The sequence below is a fragment of the Perissodus microlepis genome, chromosome 22 (assembly GCF_051167445.1).
Source record: "Perissodus microlepis isolate ML-2025 ecotype Zambia chromosome 22, ASM5116744v1, whole genome shotgun sequence".
Classification (NCBI taxonomy): domain Eukaryota; kingdom Metazoa; phylum Chordata; class Actinopteri; order Cichliformes; family Cichlidae; genus Perissodus; species Perissodus microlepis.
The window spans coordinates 28,419,099-28,426,473 of NC_140481.1; the positions used below are offsets into that span (position 1 = coordinate 28,419,099).

Sequence of the window (7,375 nt, forward strand, 5' to 3'; positions counted from 1 at the left end):
ACGTGCTTGTTCTCCCAGACGAGGCATCTTTGCTCATTCACGTGACCACACGTCCCTCTTTGTTTAACATGATGTTTTAATTACATTTAATTCTGGTTTTCGTGATCTTGTTTAGAAAAAAGCTGCTACTAGTGTGTGTCTTTTTTTATTGTTCATTTAACAACATTTTTGTGGCTCTCAAAGCACCTTGATCACAACATCTTCATCAGTCTGTTTTTATTTTGTATTTTTGTCTGGAAATCTCCTCTCATACATTTAAGCATTCCTTCCTTTGGTTTCTTTAAAGCCACCAACTTTATTATGTTTATTGGAGATTATAAGAGAAGTCGTGCCTGAGTTTACACGTGAGCAGGAGATATTGGTATTATTATTGCTGTTTGGGTTTGTTTTATTGCAACAAAAGGAAGAGGGAAAATAGATTGTGGTTGTTTATACAAATTTCAATATCTGTCGATATTCAAGGACGGATTTTGATGTTTCAAGATATGAAACCTAAAAATGTCTAAAAACAAGGAGCAAGTGTTGAAATGTCTGCTCTTAAAGGCAGCTGTATTTCAGGGTTTCAGGTTTCTTTTTTTTCTTGTGTCGTTACCACAGTGACTCTACATTTGATGTGTTTTCATGCAGTGTCATGTGTACTTACATGTAGCAATAATGATTATTACTATTATTCCACTACAGGCGGATAATATAAAAATTGTGTCATGCACAAAGAGGAAGTGTACAAAGTGGAATTTCCACAGTGGTTTTTCTTCCTCTATATTTCTTGTGAACTCTGCTGCGTGCTGATAAGGTAAAACAAGACATTTGCTAAATGGACGACTTCAGGCTTAAACCACAGGCTGCACTTCCTCTTCTCTGTGTGGCTCAGCTAAAAAAAACAACCATGAGGCCTTTCAAGAGATAAAAATAATCCCATGACAGAATAAACTGTAACCAATAAAAGTGTTTTACACATATGCAGGCACAGTGAGCTGCTCAGAAGAACCCATTAAATTTATAAGCGAACAGTTTAAATCATCCGAGGAATCGTACTGAATTTAAAATATTGTTGCTCATCATTAAAATTAGAAATAATTTAGCCCCTCGTTATCTTGATCTCCTTAGTCCATATGTCCCTGGGCGAGCCCTCAGGTCTTCAGCCCAATTACTCTTGGCTCAGCCTAGATCTAGATTTAAATCTAGGCGTGACTGTGCTTTTGCCCTGGCTGCACCTAACCTGTGGAACAACCTTCCCATCGCTATCCGTGCGTCAGACTCCATGTTTTCTTTTAAATCCCGTTTAAAAACTCACTTGTTTAACCTAGATTTTCCATCTAGTTAGTGTCCCTATTTTATATTTGGCTCAATTTTTTTATCTATGTACTTTATCTTTTAGCTATATCTGTTCTCAGATCGCCTCACTGAAAGAGCCAGAGGTTTATCTTTGTCCTTTTATTTATATATTGATATATTTAAAGAAATTGCCACAATGATAATCAGTTATCAAAATAATCTCATTAGAATTATAATGTAATAATCTGAAGCATTTTTTGCAGGATATCTTAAGCCCCCCCACCCCAGCCACCCAATATTATTGTTATAACAATATCATTGACACTGTTTTAAAGTTGTTTTTCTGTTCTTTTTATTTAAACAATCAAAAACCATCATAGAGTGGAGTAAAAACTCATTTCACATTAAACTTTGTGAAGAAGATTAAGAAAATAGAAAAAATCTAAGTGAATTAAAATGTATCCTCAGCATATTATGGTAGATGGGATAATAAATATAAAAAAAGAGGAACACCCACTGCAGGAGCCTTTTATGTTTTGAATATTCATAACATTTATTGTTAGATATGTGAGATAAATGTTATTATTCATAACATTTATTGTTATGAATAATGATTTCATGGTGGAGGTTTGTAATTGAGAAAATAAATGATAAGTGGAGGACGATGGAGCAACGCTGGTTTTACTATCGTTGTTTAACGCTTAAGAACACTCAGTCTACACGAGTGGTTGTCAGAAATATAAGATAATGCGATGATATATTTAGAAAGCCACAACATTCACTGTAAGAGCAGCTACACCTGCAGAAAGACAGGCTCAGTGGAATCATGAAGATTAAAGCTGGTCTGAAATGACTGACACGCAGACACATAAATGTTTGCTTAGCGAAGCTTTAATCAGAGATTTCATCAGATTTTAAAGATGCACAGAACTTTATACAAACACACAAGTGCTGTGAAAACTTCTATTCTCAATTAAAATGATATATTATAGTAAATACAGACTGCAGTTTTCTATCAGCCTTCTCTTCAGCTAACAGTGAGATTACAGGTTCAGTTACAGCTGTCACTGACAGTGAAGCTGCAAACACATTCAAAATAAAAGCACCAACAAACACATCAAAAGTAACATTTCATAACAATTACTTTTTAATAAACGCTAAACTAAAGGATTATTACCACTAACAAAACAACAAATTATATTTGATAACTTCTATTTCTGCCTCACAATAACCATCCACATACTGCTTTTATCTGAAACACACAGGTTCCAGTAACCACTTCTCAAGTATTACATTTCAAACTGTTGTAACTTTGTGATAATCATCCTGAATCTGTTTTACAGCAGATATTAAAGTTAATTAATCTTTTCACTGTTAGTAGTTTACTAATAATCAACAACTGTGTTTATCATATAGTGTTACCAACTCAAATATCAAAAAGTCTTCCAATTACCTGCTGTTATCAATGAGAACGAATGAATTCTTATTAAATCTAATATTTTTTAAATAATTGTAATTGATAAAAAAAAAATCCCGAGTGTAAATAAATAACAGATAGATATAATTTTATTTGGAACATGCAAATATAACTGAAATTACAGTGATATTTGACTTTTTTTATTTGACTGATACCGCTGACTGATTTTTTCTTGACTTCAGCAAACATCACGTCACCGTGATAATCACACAGTGGATACTTTATTTTGTCATGTTTAAGCAGTAAAATAAGAGCTATATCATTTTATAGACAATGGACTTGAGGCGTGTATTACAAGAATCATTACTTAAAAATGACACACAGATTACATTTTTACTCTTTTTTGCTTAATTTCAGCCATAGCCTTAATCTAAATGTGATCCTATTGTTTGCTTATTTTATCTTGTGGGTTTTTTTGTTTTGTCATTGTTCTACTATGTGTTTTATTCTATTGTTAAGTGCCCTTGGATGTCTTGAAAGGCACTTTTAAATAAAATGTATTATTATTATTATAAATAGATCTGGAAGTTCAAAGGATTTGGCTTTGATATATTTATTTAAAGTCAAATTCAATTCAGCACGACTACTACGAACAGTTTTGGGGCTAAACTGAGCTGCATTAAATTTCAAAGAGAATTAAAATAGCGACTTATGGTTTGTATCAGTTAGCAAAGACAAATATAAATGTAGCTGGTCCTTAAATGGCTGAGTCATCACTCAGACAGTAAATTCCATGTTAGAAGCAGAAAGTGAATGAGTAGAGCGTGAGTGGAGACTTCAGCTTCCAAAATGTTTGTTTATTTGCTTATTTTTTTAAACGTTCCTTGTTGCACAAAGAAGTTGGTGCATTATGAGATACAGCTTGGGTCAATCTGATTACCATTGAAGCATCTGATGCAATGGAAATCACCACGATTAGGTTTGTAACAGCGAAATATGTTTTCGCGACCAATGGCTGCCCCAATATTTGTCAGGGCAGAACTTCTGTTCTCTGAATCAATGTCCCCCTCATGTGACTGGAATAAAACGTTAAACACAAACGCCTTTGCCCCCCACACATGTCCATTAAAGAGACTTCTGAGCTTACCAGTGATCTTTTTTTTCCCCATTGCACACTTTTCATAACATGGATTGGCAAGAGAGAAGAAGACCAACAAATCACCATCCTGACCTTCAAGATGAAGTTTGTGCAGAACACGCCACTCAGCATGTTCAGTATATTGACTTCCTTTCGTAGGGGTTACGCGTTTTATTTGGGCTACCACAAGTCTAGCAGTCCTGAGGATGCCATCATTCCATTGAGTCTGTTGGTTTGGTGTCACCTTTGTGAGGTCATAGGAAACTTGGTTTTCATCCCTCGGAATACTTACTGCCACGGCATACATTACGTTTCTATTGTACCTGTCACAAAAAAGAATCACACACACACACACACACACACACACACACACACACACACACACACACACACACACACACACACACACACACACACACACACAAATATACACATTAAAATTGTGTATAGAGGGCTTAATGACAGCTCATAAAGATGGCTAACATACATGTCAGATGTGTGTTATTACATGTATACTGTTGTTGTTGACAGCAATATTATGGAGAATTCCCTTCACATAAAGAACAATAAAACAAGAATTAAGTGATACAAAGTTAAGATATAAATATATCATAATAATAATAATAACATTATTTTCAGCCCTGAAAGGCGAGGTGCTAAACGTCCTCAGAAACAAAGCCAGACTATGAAGCTGTAGTCCTCTCTACATCTCTGCTCTCTTATCTCAGCTTTATTTATGTAGAACCTTACATACAAGAGAAAACAGAGTGAAAAGACAAAGAGCAGCAGGAAATAAGAACTGAGAGGATAAATAAATTATCAGAGCAACAATAATTACAGAGACACATCATTACATGCAACACGGTAATAAACTATAAAAAGAAAAATCTGTAAAAAGAAAAAGAAATCTGTATGAGCATTGTTTTTAGTTATTATTAAATGGAGGATATAGGAAAATCATTACAGATGCTTCCTCTATATTTTGATTTTATCTTAGTTAATTTTCCAAATTCACAAAATCATGTCATATATATATATATATATATATATATATATAGCTGTTTATTTTTATTTTATTGAACTAGTTTTTTCCACACCTAGTTTTAGATTTTAGCTTAGTTTTAACTATATTAACTCTGCTTGTAACCATATGTCAACACCTTATTACAAAGCTAAGCTCTGCCGAGCTTTCTGAACAGTCCTGACTGCACATGATAACAAATAATAATAAAGTATTACGTTTCAGAGACTGTAGAGGATGCTGACTTACTTGTTTTGGATATTTTTTATGAGTGTCGTGAGCTGGGTTTGGTCTATTTCAGCCAAACTTCCAGCAGGCAGACAGAAGACCATCGTCACAGTGATCCACCAGAGACCAGCCATCTGCACTCAGAGTTTCATAACAGAGCAGAGTTATTGACATCTACACAGGCTGTTTCTCACATCAGCTTTTCTTCACTCATTCAGTAATCTGTATACACCATCAGTAGTTCATTTATCATCCACACAGTAAAATCATGTGTATAGATCCTTCTAATCAACGCAGCCTTCTCCTTTTAAGTGTAAATATGGCTTTAAAGTAAAAAATTCCTCCTCTTCCTCAGGACCTCCACAAACCCCTCACTCAGCTTGTCAGCACATTCAAACCCAGAGCTTTTTGTTGTGGAGCATAAATACATTTAACTGGCTGTTACCAAAACATCTTCCACTGAGTGATTTAAGATCAGCTGACCCTGATTTGCATGAACAGGTGTCCACATCTGGAGCTGAATGTGAGAGACTTAAAATGTCAGACTTCAGGTGTTTAAATAGAATTTAAGACTTTTTGAATAAAACTCAAATGTGGTTACAACTCACCTTTGCTGTTTTGGTGTCCCCAAAATGTCTGATTCAGTTTTAGTAGAGAACCGGTTTGAACACTATTGCCAAATGTCCTTAAACCAGAGTAAAACCATGTAAAACCACTATTTATGGTAAACCAAATACATTTTTCTTAAGTGTTTCTTACCTGCAGTCAGGTGAGTTGTTCGTCTGTTTTTAAACCTTTTTTTAATCGTTCGTAAAACAGATGCTTATTTCGGGACAGAATTTTTCAGATATCTGTTTCTCACAGGCAAAGTCACATCTGAGACACCTCTGTTTGTGTCTGACCAATATATCCTAATCTTAAGAGCCAGTCACAGTGCAGCATCCATCCAGCGGGTGTAACTTAACATAATTACTTATTGCAAAGCAGGCTGATGTGATCGTGGCTAAAGCACTCCAACAAAGGGCACAAAAGTGTTTCTAAGAAGAAAAAAGAGGAAGACATGAGGCATGAGAAAAAGGAGGTGGAGAAGGAGGGGCCTCCTCCTGCTGCTGCTGATGCAGAGACAGGACATGCCTCAGGTAAAAACTCCTGTCGATTTACACACACAAACAAATTCATAAAGAAGTTATTTAGAGAAATCCCAACAAATACATCACCCTGTAACATGAAATCATGCATGCTGTGCTCATGTCATTTGAGTCCTCTGTTAGACACAGGTGACGGTGAGTAATGTTAAATACCCCAATTCTTTGATCTTCGGGCTGAAGGAAGAACAACACTCTTTGTTTAATGCTCAATCAACAATCTCTTTAATCCATACAATTCTCATTATACCATACAAACACTTTACAAACATCCAGACAGGAGATTTGCACAGGAGGATGTCCAAATTGAGGCACTTCAAATAATTCCATCTCAACAGTAACGATGAGGGGACGCTCTATATACTTCAAGATTCCCAATAAATTTACCTCAGTGCTAAAGCTTAGCACAAATACAGTCCCGATCAAAAGTTTAAGACCACTTGAAAAATGACAAAAAATCCTATTTTGCATGGTTGGAACTTAACAAGGTTCCAAGTAGAGCTTCAGTATGCAACAAGAAGAAATGGGAGTGAGACAAAACATTTTTTGAGCGTGCAATTTATTGAAAACAACGCTTAAACTGAAACAGGCTGTTTTACAGCTGATCAGAAGTTTAGGACCGCACCTCCAAAAAATATGGGTCAACCCCCAAAACAGAAATCAAAGTTCCAAACATGAACTCAGTCATCAGTAGCTCCACCGTTATTGTTAATCACTTCACAAATTCGTTGCGGCATGCTTGATGCAAGTGTTTCCATGAGGTGAGTGGAAAGATTTCTCCTGTTGTCTATTTTTGTAAACATCCCTTGCTATCCATCCACAAAGGTTCTCAACTGGGTTTAGATCAGGGGAACATGCAGGATGGTCCAAAAGAGTGATTCTCCTGGAAGAAGTCCCTTGTCCTACAGCATTGTGTACTGTAGCGTTGTCCTGTTAATAAACCCAGTCGTTACCACACAGATGAAGGCCTTCAGTCATGAGGGATGCTCTTGACAACATCTGGACATAACCAGCGGCCGTTAGACGGCCCTGCACCTCCTGAAGCTCCATTGTTCCACTGAAAGAAAAAGCACCCAGACCGTTATAGCGCCCCCTCCACTCTGGCGCAAAAAAAAAAAAATTCAGCTGGGGTTTGTCATGCCAGTAACGTT

At 36.1% G+C, this 7,375-nt stretch overlaps 1 long non-coding RNA gene across 1 annotated transcript; it reads right to left on the reverse strand.

Annotated features, from left to right (window-relative positions):
• Positions 1-2,155: 2,155 nt before the first annotated feature.
• LOC146363405 (uncharacterized) lies at positions 2,156-6,071 on the reverse strand. Its single transcript, XR_014799302.1, has 4 exons — positions 5,839-6,071; positions 5,688-5,764; positions 5,101-5,213; positions 2,156-4,153 (listed from the first exon to the last, which is right to left on the reverse strand). It is a non-coding gene; the product is annotated as an uncharacterized LOC146363405 (long non-coding RNA).
• Positions 6,072-7,375: the final 1,304 nt, after the last annotated feature.